General features: G+C 42.8%; 1 long non-coding RNA gene across 1 annotated transcript; it reads left to right on the forward strand.

The window, feature by feature from the left end:
* The first annotated feature begins 193 nt into the window (after positions 1-193).
* On the forward strand, positions 194-12,078 carry LOC147218766 (uncharacterized). The gene is made up of 3 exons (XR_015108740.1): positions 194-322; positions 6,472-6,528; positions 9,185-12,078. It is a non-coding gene; the product is annotated as an uncharacterized LOC147218766 (long non-coding RNA).
* The last annotated feature ends 57 nt before the right edge of the window (positions 12,079-12,135 follow it).

Raw genomic sequence — 12,135 nt, forward strand, 5'->3', positions numbered from 1 at the left:
TCATGCTCCACTCCCCACCCGCTTTCTCCTGAATAATACAGGACAGCCCCCCTCCATCCACTCCCCGGCGAGCCCTCTCGTCCAATAGGAAGCGCGCATTTTATCAAGCTATCTCCTCTCAGCCAATCCCGGTGCTCCCGGTGATCCCTGTAAACCGGATGCCCTCCCTGCTGCCTCTCAAACCGACGTAATCTGTGGATCGGAAAAGCGAGCACTCAATCGGTGTGGAGTTGTCCTCGGATGGAGGTTGAAGAGGATGAAGACACCCAGACTTGAAGAGACAGTTCCAGCGGGAGTCTGCTGTTTGCGCAGCAGCGTTTTTGTGAGTATTCAACGTAAAATGCATCAAATTTAAAACATGGATATCCCGTATGACATGTGGGAAATGATGCAGCAGCCGGACGGATATTTGTCTGTCCTCCCCCCAATCCTTTTGAACACCGAGTACATCTATTACCGTGAAGACTGTTTACGTTTCGAACACGCGTAATGAATGGAAAGTGCCTATTGCGCTCGTTCCGGCGGCGTCGCGTCTCCGAAATAAGCGCATGTGAATTTATTCCACATGCCAGCGGAAGAGGAGCGTGTCTTCCATGGGTCATTTTTCATAAAGAAACCCGTTTGACTCAGTGATCCCGAGTGTAAGTGACTAAGAGACCTTTTTTTACGCACACTCCTTCAAAATGCCTCCCGAAGCTTGCCGGCGTTTAGGAGAAAATGCGTTTTTTACGGTTGCGCGGAAAGTTTTATCCCTATTTTTAAACAGGCATCAGAGCTTTCAAAATGCATTTATGTTGGGATGTTCACTCCTCCAGACTGTCCTCCTTTTACCATCGTCCCCGAAAGTCGGCGAACGCTGATAAATGGGAGCTATTATTTTTCAGCTGAACAATGCGCACCGGCTTTGTGTGGACCATCTGTCATTGTATCGACATTACAACAGCACCCCATGCTGTGCACCGGGGAGGGGGAGAAAAAAATATCCGAGTGAGACACCTGAAGAGCGGTAAAGAGAGCGATCACTCGGAGCCGCCACCCGTCTATCGTAAAGCCGTGACTCATGATGCGTTGCGTCTGCGTGGATGGGTGCGTAACGTGGCCAAAAGATGAATGAGCAGACTAAGTGGTGTTAAATTATTTGGTCTTTCACGACTAGATGTGATGTACAGTATCACTGCGATTGCACTTGAGCGTTTCACATATGTAGTGGTTTATTTCTGTAGACTGGAAAAAAAAATAATGCAAAGAGATGAGAAGCATCGCGTATTGTGAATTCTGGGAAACAGTCTGCGCATCTGACTTCCTCCCATAATGTTGGCCTCCAGCACATGGCAAAACGAGGCGGACTGCCATTTTCAGGGTGGGCGCTCTGGAGATGCAACATGACCAGACAAACGCACATAAGCAAAAGCATCACAGAACTAGTTCTGGTCCACAGTGCCTCCTCAGTTTGCTCCCCCCCCCCCCCCCCAGGTAAATACAGCTGAGCTGTGCGTTTTTCTTTTTTCTATAGAGACGTTTGAAACTGCCATATTTAGTCTCTTAGCATGGAGTGCCAAACACGAATATGACTGAAGGTTATTGAGGCACTCTCCATAAATTCTTCTACCATCTGGATCTAGACGGTAGGGTCTAGACGCTTAGAGCAGCATTACATTTTACTGCTGAAGATTGTAGACAGCATCCACACTGATTTCTATTTTTTTTTTTTTCAAAATTGACAAACACTCCCCCCGCTTTTAAGAAATATAGTGTTTATTCACATTTAATCATGCGCCATGAGAAAAAGACCTGAACTATCGAAAAACGCATACGGACTGTTTCAAAAGGCACTGATGTGATTGCTGTTGATAGTTCCGCTTACAGATAATTCACTTGGTCATTTTCAGCCGTGAGGATTGAATGCGGCAGCTTCCGCAATAGCAACGAACACCGGTGCGGTATGCATTGAAAATATTTTTAACTTGCTACAGCAGCTATAAGCAGTTGATGTTATGTAGTTGGGAGGGGTGGTTGTATGTTGGCTTATCTCCTTCTGGAACAATGATTATTCGCGTGCAGATCATTACCACATGCAATGACTTTCATCAGTAGCACCCGACAATTATGGCGAGAGGCAACCAGCTATCCCGGTGAAGAGGCTCTCCTCCAGGGATCGCCTTTTCTTCTCTATACGTCTTATCAGCGGCATACATTTTAATTAGATTAAGTGTCTGCAGTTGTTTCTTGGGAAAATTTAAAGTCTGTTCGCGGGGAGTGGGATACCAACCGCTGTCAAACAAACTGCTGGCAAACTCAAGTTTATCCCCCGCTGCCACAAACACTGGATGAAACATTGGATGAACAGGAAGCTGCTGTCTCCCTCAGTCTTTTCAATCGTCATGTCTAAACTTTGTTAATTCTTTATTTCTGAGTCAGCGGGATGAGATATTAAATGCGAAACCACCGTGTTTATTAGCCAAATTAGCCCGTTAGTTCTAACGTCTGTGTTTATTTGTTTTTTCCATCTCAGACTTCTCTTCATTTCAGACTATTGTACATCTGGATCTTGAGCCAAAGCATTGGGCCTTGTAGAAACTGCTTAGCAGATACACTTGGACTGAGTTCAGGCATCACAGGTAAATTAAGTTAAGCGGTCAACGAGTTCACAGCAGCAGGAACTTGTGTCCATATGTGTTTTAGTGCTTCTCTGTGTATGTTGGGTAAATGGAAAGGTTAGGTAATGGAGACCCCTGCACCCTGCCTCAGGCATGGCGGCGTACTGCCCATCTAGATGAGTGGTTGACCTCTGACCTCCCGTCTAGCCACAGGCTCAGGTCTGCTTGGGTCAAACCAGGTGGCCTTCAAGAGTCTTTTGGCCTGTTCAGGACCAAATGACATTTGAACTCATTCCACTTCAGGACCAAAGCCTCTTTTGGTTCATTAAAAAACATGTATGGTGTGTGTGTGTGTGTGTGTGTGTGTGTGTGTGTGTGTGTGTGTGTGTGTGTGTGTGTGTGTGTGTGTGTGTGTGAGAGAGAGACACCAGCCATGGAGACTCAAACTTGATAAAACCTGCTGAAGTTTGACTATCTGATTTCTGAAATAGTGATATCTGTCGGATCTATCAGAGGGTAGTTTGATGTATGAGTAGCGCTATGATCAAATGTCGCATTTATGTCTGCCAGTCTCAGTTTGCCTGTGAGGTGGCATGGCTGTTGTGGATGCTTTAATCACATAGTGCCCTAACTGCAAGACAAAAACATTACATTGGTCTAGATCTTGTCTCAGCTGAGAGAAACAGCCTGTTTCATTTCTGTCACAACATGTATTCTATTGTATCACCGTGCAAGAAACTCCCCATGGAAATTTTGGTGTCTTTCCCATTGTTGCTAAAGGAAAGGGGGCTTTCATATGGAAGTGGGGAACGCCAGGAAATGACAGGCATTCTTTGTGGACTGTTTGAAAATAAACTTGTGGGTCCTCGCTTCCCTCTTGACAGCTAAACAGAAACTCGAAATGAAGAGAGGATTATAGTCTTAACAATCCTTTCAATAGCCTTTTCGCTTTCTCATGTTTCCGGCTACAATTTGTCCCCAAAGTATATTTTCTTATTCAGATTACTGGAGACATGCCACAAACTAAAAGAAGGCTTTTCACTATTTTCCCCGCAGTTTTTTTTCTCGGCTGGCTGTGTTTTTATATTTCTCCCTATTTGTCCTTATTTTGCCTTATCTTTCCCTTGGCTCTAAACACAACCCTGCTGCTTGAGCTCTACTTTATGAGGTGTGACAGTGAGGTCTGGTCCCCGAGACAGACTGCCTGGGCAGGAACGTAAAGCTTTACCTTCAGTCGGCTGTGGCCAGTTTGGGGAGAATTTAAACTCACTTCATCCCTATACAGTACCTCATACACAGGAAGTGCCTTCATACTGCTGAGCTGGCATGAAAGCACAGAATTGGAAGGGGAAAAAAAGAAAAAAAAAACATTCAGCCCGACTTACTTAACCTCATGCCCACATGTACAAACGCTACCTTCAGTAAGAGTAGATGGGCGCTGGGAAATAAAAAGGGATGTTTTTATATTTTTGTAAACTCGTATATATCAATTTTTCCTTTGGTGTCACCACGTTTAACATCTTTTTAAGTGCACCCTGGTACCAGGTGTTCAAAGCTCTCCGCAGTTTCGCACAATGTCATGCTTCCTTTTGAGATTTAATAACAGGTTTTATTGAATAGACTCTCCTTTCGTAGCCGTTCAGTCTCGCCATGCCACCGATTAACACTCACACCTTGCGCTCCCCTCCTCTCTTTCTATCTCCCTTCCTTTACCTCCTCCTTCTCCTGCTCTTGTTGTTTTTCCCACCAGACCACTGGTAGTTCCCAGGTATTTGACCGGCACAGCGTAGCCGGGAGGCCGGTTGTTGTGTCCTCAGTGAGACAAAGGCAGCGTGCCTCAAGGAGAGGGATGAAAGGAAAAGGGGCTGTGCAGCCACTCCTTTTTACAATGGGTAACCTCTTTAGTGAGGTTGTACAGCAAATAACCACCTTTCTCTTCTCTTTCTTAACAAGCACGAAGACAGAGAATGTCTCTTTTTGAATCAGGATGATCGGCTCAGTGGCTACGTGTTTATACGCTCGCAAACAGAAAACAGGTGTATTAGACATGGTACTGCAACATCAGCATTTCCGTAACCTGCTGTATTTAATCCTCGTGTTGCATCTGTTTCTTTATGGTTCAAACTTTTTGAGAATCGTTAAGGATAATGAAAATTTAAGAAAATTAGCAATAAATTGGTGAGAGAAGTACCAATGAACGAATGGAATAAATATATTAGCAATAGGAGAATTTAAAAGTGTCCCATAAAAAATGAACAGATCTTAAATGGGGATTGTGTAAAATGAGCATATAGAGCAAAGAATATGTGAATATAATGTGATGTCATATTACTGTTGATTTCAAGTTTTTTTTAGCATATACTTACTTGTGATTTATTAATGATTTTCCAAACAGCTTATTTTATTCATCTTCCAAGTCCATTAGTCGCTTTCATTAAACCCGCAGCACAGTTATGCTTGTACACTAATTCTTCCAGTGTCTTGAGTGCAGTTCCGTCTGCGCTAAGCTCGTGGCGCTCCGTGTACTGTTGTCATCTCGGGTGGTAGTCAGGGGGAGGGAGCGGAAGCCACAGGAGTCTTTTATGGCCACAGCTCCAGAGACAACCTGTTCTCAGGCACTTCTCCTCTGGCAGTTTTTTATGACATCATAAATTCCTCCATTTCCTCTGACCAGCCTTAGGTGGGTATAAAGGACATACCTGGTCAGTAATTGTCTGTCTGGCCCTCTCATCTGTCAGTCTCCCTTTAGTGCTGGTGACTTCCTCCAGCGCCAGACTGCCGGAAGATACACACATCTCTCAGATCTGGACAGTGCACCAATAAAAACTGGTTTATTGGATGCGTGATACAGTGAAGAAGGTCCCTCTAGTTAGGTCAATGTGGCGAGTTTGCCCATCACCTCTGCAATTGGCTATTCAGTGTGCATGGGCACTTTAGACCACAGCAGCTCTCTCTCCAACCTGTCGACATCTATTGTTTTGTTTTGTTGAAACCTGAATTTGAAGTACAACAACGGAAGGATTACGTAAAGAAAAGAGGAGGTCTGGGAGGGGGGGGTGCTCAGGAACATTCGCCATTCACATCCTCCTGATGCATGGCCTGGACCCCTCAGGGAGGTTGGAACAATACACGCACCAGCAAGACAACATTCCTCTGAGGTTAAAAAGGTCAGGGGTCACCCAACGAACCCACCCTGCCAATCAGTCCCAAGGCGCCAAGTCAGCGCCCTTGTTTGTTGTTTATGTTTTTGCACTTGTTGGACTGATACTGCACCTTGTGTTACACTGCACTTTGCTCTCTAAAAGACTAATAGATTTTCAAGAAGCGCTTATACTCTTCTATCACGTTTATTCTTTTTTCTTGCAAAAAACCCAAGTTTATGAAAGTTGATTATTTCACTAAAAATAACATATATAGCCGGTCTGGCTGGGTACTGCTTCTCTGTGAACATTCAAGCATACATGAAAAAAAGTAATCTAAGTGGAGCATATGCATGTGTAGGCATGAAGTAAAGTGTGTGGCCCGTACAGGCAGTCTGCAGGTCTGTTACTCATTATGACTAAATGTACAGTACGCACTGGACATGCAGCTACATTAAGGCCGCACCCACTGCCACATCAGACCACCCCAGAGACAAACCATTGGCACTTCCTTCACCTCTTCCATCACTCAGCCTCAGGGGAAGTGCATTTTGGAATTTCCGGAGGATGTGCTGGACATTAATCATCTTTTGATTTGAACGGTTTCTTGTGAAATTGGAATAAGCGCAATTTTATGTCATGAATGCCTTTACATGCCTGCGGTTGCTTTGCTGTGTAAAAATCTGTACAACTGGTCTTTTAACAATTTTTTGTTACTGTGCTTGCATCTGTAGGTGTGACGTGGCGCTTCTTCATGCCGACTTCTATGCATTCATTAACTTCGCTATCAGGTATATTTCACTTAATGTAAATATTATCAACCACAAGCCTCTTTCATTTGCTAAATATTTAACATATGTCACATTTTTCTCCCTTTACTGAGATTCTGAACCTCTCGAATTTTATCCCGCTCACTAAATCTGCCTGTAGTTAAGGAAAGGACACGTTGCTCTCTATTAGCTCACAGTCTGAATTGAAAGCCTATCCGACTGCAGCTGTGGAGCTGCCCCAAAGATCGCAACATTTATTGTCAGGAACAAATAGATCCTTTTTATTTTGTCAAGCAGCTGACGCCTCTCCTTACCCATTCCTCAAAACTGCTTTTGTCAGTCATATAGAATGGCCAACTCAGGGAAGAGCAAGAAACACTGAATTTCATAGTGCCGCGCGGCACAGAAACATTAAGCGCAAAGGTTTGAAACCAATGGTTAGTCTGCAATAGGCTCAGGGAGGAGGGACCCGGCTGTTTGCCATATGGTGTAATTATCTGCTATTTCAAAAGATTATCTCCCTCCATCAATATAGTGTTTAAATGTGTATATGTACGTGTGTGTGTGTGTGTGTGTGTGTGTGTGTGTGTGTGTGTGTGTGTATATAAGTGTCTGCTTGTGATTTGATCTCTGGCTTGTAATGTTGAGACTCTGTGGCCTATAGTTTGGCCCCCCTCTCTCTTTCTCTCATTCTCTCTTTCTCTCTTTTCTTCTCTTTCTCTCTTTCTCCCTCACTCTTTCGTTCTTTCCCTCTCACACACGCACTTATATGCAGAGGGTCTCTCAACACAAAAGAAATATTTAGCTGTAGAGAGGGGTCCCTCAGAGGGCGCGACATTGAACTGGGGGGATTAAGAAGAAATGGCTGGCTGACACTGGGGTTGCCATGGCAAAAACCCCCTTTCCTCTCCCCCATCTCCTGTCTATTTTTCATTTTATGTCTCATTGTGGGTCTTGGTGAAAGTGTTGTTTTGCAAATGTGTTGGAGTATGGAAAAATATAGCTTTAATATAGCTAGATAATTTGCTACCTTAAGATTCACCTTCGCAGAAAAAACATGCTCTTCAGTGTTGAAAAGCACAACACGCATTGAAAACTTGACTTCATCCGCGTAATAAGTCGTATTATTTACTGAGTGAATGTTAATGTTATGTAAATTACATTGACTAATGTATTTCTTTCGCTATGACTGAGAAAATTAATATACATACCTTTACATTTTCTCATTGAGCGCATGCCGCAAGGGAATGCATAAGCGATTACTCAAAGACCCAACATAGTCATGAGACAAACACCAAATTGTCTGTTTTTATGAGTTACTGAGTTATAGCTGCAATAATCTAATGCATCCATTGTATTGAGTGTGTAATCATGGTAGCCTGACATTCTCCTCCCACCCCTGCAGAATAATAGATGCAGGTCTCGCTTGCTCAATGACATCAGCACCCTAAGCCGATAAAACAGGGCAACAAATGTCCATAGATCAGCGTTTGCCATCCTGACGTCAGCCTCAGTCTGCACAGCAGTGGAGGGGCACTGTTGATAGTTGTTCCCAAGCAATGGGCTGCCTTTGACAATGGGAGCTCTCAGCCTGTGGCAGGGTGCATAAAAAAGCTTGGCTGCACAGTAGGATATCACAGCATTGTTCTCTGGGTTAGATGTCCATAAGAACCGTGGCAGGTTCTGAATGATGCCAGACATGAGAGAGTCTGTTTTCAGATGTTTATTACAACAGTACAGCATTAATTTATTTGCTTTCGTCTGAGAAAGGCTGTTTCCGTCCAGAAAAATGTGTCTTATTGTTGTTTTAGACTCAATTTATGAAGATGTGAGGTTTTTTTTTGACCACCCACTGCAAAACAAAGAACGCGCCATATTAGAAATGGGTGGGGCAAGGAGCAAATCTGACACAATAATGTAATATTTTGTTCGGCAACATTGTATTGATACTCTAGTGCAAAGAATAGATGTATGTATATTGTCACCTTCTTAAAATAATGACCTAATTTATTTTTTTGACAAAAAATATGTATGTACTTAAATCAACTCCTTATTCAACGTAAGACTTTTTTTGTGTTTTCTGAGGAATTGAAAAAATGACCATGGCGATTTAATTTGGAAACAGGTGGAAATAGATTGCAAATACTGAGCAAAAGTGTTCCTTTTTTTAAAGAGAAATAAAGTGCAGAAATTTTGGCCTTTTGTTTAACATGCCTCAGCTCATTTTTGGTCTTACACCCCTGATGCACTACTAGTTCACATGGTTTACATAGATAAATGCCAATTGAACACTGGTTATAGTTACGTACCCGCATACACTACTTGTGGTAGGATTATGTGGCACAAACACTGCTCTGTCTCACTGGATTAGATACATTTTCCCCATTTGCTCTTGGATATGTCAATAATTAAAAATAACATCAAAAATAATTTGAAATGGCAACAAGATGCTACCATAATTACTACTTAATGGTGACTTCTATAGTTTGTGAGCCATTTGGTGTGAAGTTCCATACATCTTAGAATAAACTACACAGAGGAGCAGAGTGAATGACGATGATGATGATGGCTATTATCACGGTTGAATAAAATCTCATTTTTTGTGGTTACTGGTTCTCATTTTGCTTTCAACTGCTGCAACCGCTGCTAACAATGAATTTCATCATATTTCTTTCAGGTGCTGTCTGGAACAGTTTTACTGCAAACAGGAAAAACTACATTTTTCCCCCATAAATGACCTTGTGGAAATTCTGGAATTCTCAAGGTTTAAACATGCATGCAGCAGACTCGACCTCTGCAGTTTGAGCGACATCCTCTGCTGCCCCCCCTCCCCACCTTCCCACTTTCTGTCTTCCTGACTGTCCCCGTCGCTTGCCTCGGTGAACATTCAACGCTGTCGGTGAGTTTGGTATGGATTGCACAAAAACCATCGACCGTTGACTGTGCCCCGCGGTTTGCTCCCTCAACGTCAGGACTGAGCCGCTACGATGGATAAAAAGGGCGAGTGGGAGCACGCCAACCCAGAGACAGACACACAAGATTCACACAGAAGTGACTTTCTGTTCTCACTGTACCCAAAGACCAAAGGTCACAATCAACATTCATTGCTGTCGCTGGGTTGGACTGTGTAGAAAAGCTCACTGAACAATGAGTGCAACTGTGGCCCAGATCTGCCTGACTGGAGTCCTAGCCAATCAGTCGACCGGATGTGAAATGCTCTGATTTCTTTATTTATGTACTTCTTGTTTTTCACTTCTATTTTCTCCCCTCTTCCTCCCTCCCGGCTCTGGGAGTCTTCAGGGGAAGAGGGAAGGAGAGAGATAGAGACACAAATAGACTTCTGGCTGCTTGCTTGTCCTCATCCACCTCTCATTTAATTGGCGGTTTGGTTATGTGTGCAGCAAAGTGGGGGAAGGAAGCAGAGTGAATGTGTAATCATTTGGAGTCTCTCCTCATTTAGATGTTTCATCCCTCTCTTTTTTGTTTGTCTAATTATATACTGCACCCAGTTAACTCTGTTAAATGTCTGTGCCAATAATGAACAAGTGACTGAGAAGGAGGACAGAGAAAGAAAGAAAAAAAAAAGACGGTAGAAAAATTCAAGCCTTTTTGTAAAACATTTGATCCTGATGCTGCTGCAAATTTGCTAGAAGATTTTTCATTATCTGTGACTTTCATAGCCTGTCTGATTTCCTGCCTGTGTGTATGTGTATGTGTATGAGAGTGTGTATGTGTGTATGTGTGTGTGTGTGTGCTCGCGCCCACGTGCAAGCGCACTTATCTGAAGTGTAATATTTTCCTTCTGTGCTGGTGCCGCCTGTCTTGTGACAAAGTCTGTAACCTTGTCTCTCTTCAGACTATCTGGGCTTGAACATGTTATTGTGATCTTCAGTTAAATTTATTTAATGTGGGCACACTTCAAACACTTATGTCTATGTTCTTAAATTGTTATAAAAATTAAATCAAATGTTAAGCACTGGCATCTCAAGGGGATATTCCATTTACAAACTTCATCATGGGGATCTGGTTGGAACTTCATCTGTCCACAGTCTTTCCTTGTCTCTATAAGCATATGGGCCCCCTTTGTCATGTAGTCGCCAAGCTTCTATCTCCACAGTCTCTCTGTATTATTCATAGAAAAGCACTCTGTGCAGTGGTGCAGAACAGTTGAGGTGATGTAATAGTGGCTGCGAGCATGGCTCTGGACTGTCATTTGGGATGGATTCATGCGACAGGGGAGATGTCCGTTTGTTCAGCCTTGATGTTGTTGCCAACAGCTCCAGCATGCAATGATAAAGATGACACGGGATGGGACATGAAACACATTTACAAACAAATGACCATCCCACAAATTTCAATTTTGAGGAAGATGTTTTAATGCCCCTAAATCTACCATTGATTCATATAATACGTTGCATTGCTTGCCATCACATCTCTGAAGGGTTCAGCTGTTTGTTACTCTGGCTTTGCTCTTTCTGATCACATGGCATGACATGATACAATAACATTTCATTGATCAAGGAGATGAGTGCTTATTTCATAGGCGATCTCACACAATACAATGAGTAATACATTTTTTGATACAGGATAACATATATATCCATCCATCCCTCTTCTGACGCTTAGCCTGCACTCTGGGTCGCGGGGGAAGCTGCAGCCTATCGCAGCTGTCATCGGCCAAGAGGCGTGATTCAGCCTGGACTGGTCGCCAGGGCCATTTGGGGGCAGCGTGGCGCAGGAGGTAGAGCGCTCATCTTTGGAACCGGCTCCTCCTAGTGTGTCAAACTGTTGTCAAGTAAGACACTGAACCCCTAACCGCTCCCCTGATGCTGGTGGACAGCAGCCCACTGCTCATGGTTCATCCATAGGTTTTATATATCTATTACTTTAAAATATGTAAATTGACAAGAGTTAATGTGAAATTGAGAGGAAAAGCATACATTCTTAAGTTCAGAGAAATATGAATATAAACATAGAGATGAAAAGTTTTAGCTATTTTTTGTTTTTCTTTACATGTTTTTACATTGCATGCAGACATTTTTACATGGCAAATCTTTCAAAGCAATGAAACATGGACTAAATGTCCCTATGGAGTTGCATTTTTGAGTAGAAATCTTTCGTTTGGAGCAGGCACCCTTAAAGAAGTCAGCAGGTAGTGCAGTTCCACCGACCTATTCACCTTGACTTTGTTTTTATTTGATGATTGACTTTGCTATGTGATGTAAGGTATCTATTTGAAAGATCTCTGTTAATGTTCTATTCTATGTATTCACACAAACGCAATTCAGGGTCCACGATTAATCTACAGCATTTTTCTGGAAATCTGGGAGGGAACCAGAGAATCTGGAAAAATAAAAACCTGAGAGTTTAACAAGCAACCTTCTTGCTGCGAGGTACCGCACCACAATGTCCATGATCAACATCATCTTAGTAGTAGTAATAGTACTGGCAATACCAGTTATCATTTTGAATTAGCATCATTATTTGTGATCTGTGTCAACCTGGTAATAATAATTCTTCCAAATAAGTTTATACTGGTGTTTTACCAACTACTTAATAAATGTTTGAATTTTTCCGTTGTGTGAAGACAAGCAAGCCAAACACTCAATAGTATCACTTCTGGATTTC

Source organism: Fistularia commersonii, chromosome 25 (genome assembly GCF_037954325.1).
Source record: "Fistularia commersonii isolate RoL2024-O1a breed Wild chromosome 25, RoL_Fcom_v1.0, whole genome shotgun sequence".
Lineage (NCBI taxonomy): Eukaryota > Metazoa > Chordata > Actinopteri > Syngnathiformes > Fistulariidae > Fistularia > Fistularia commersonii.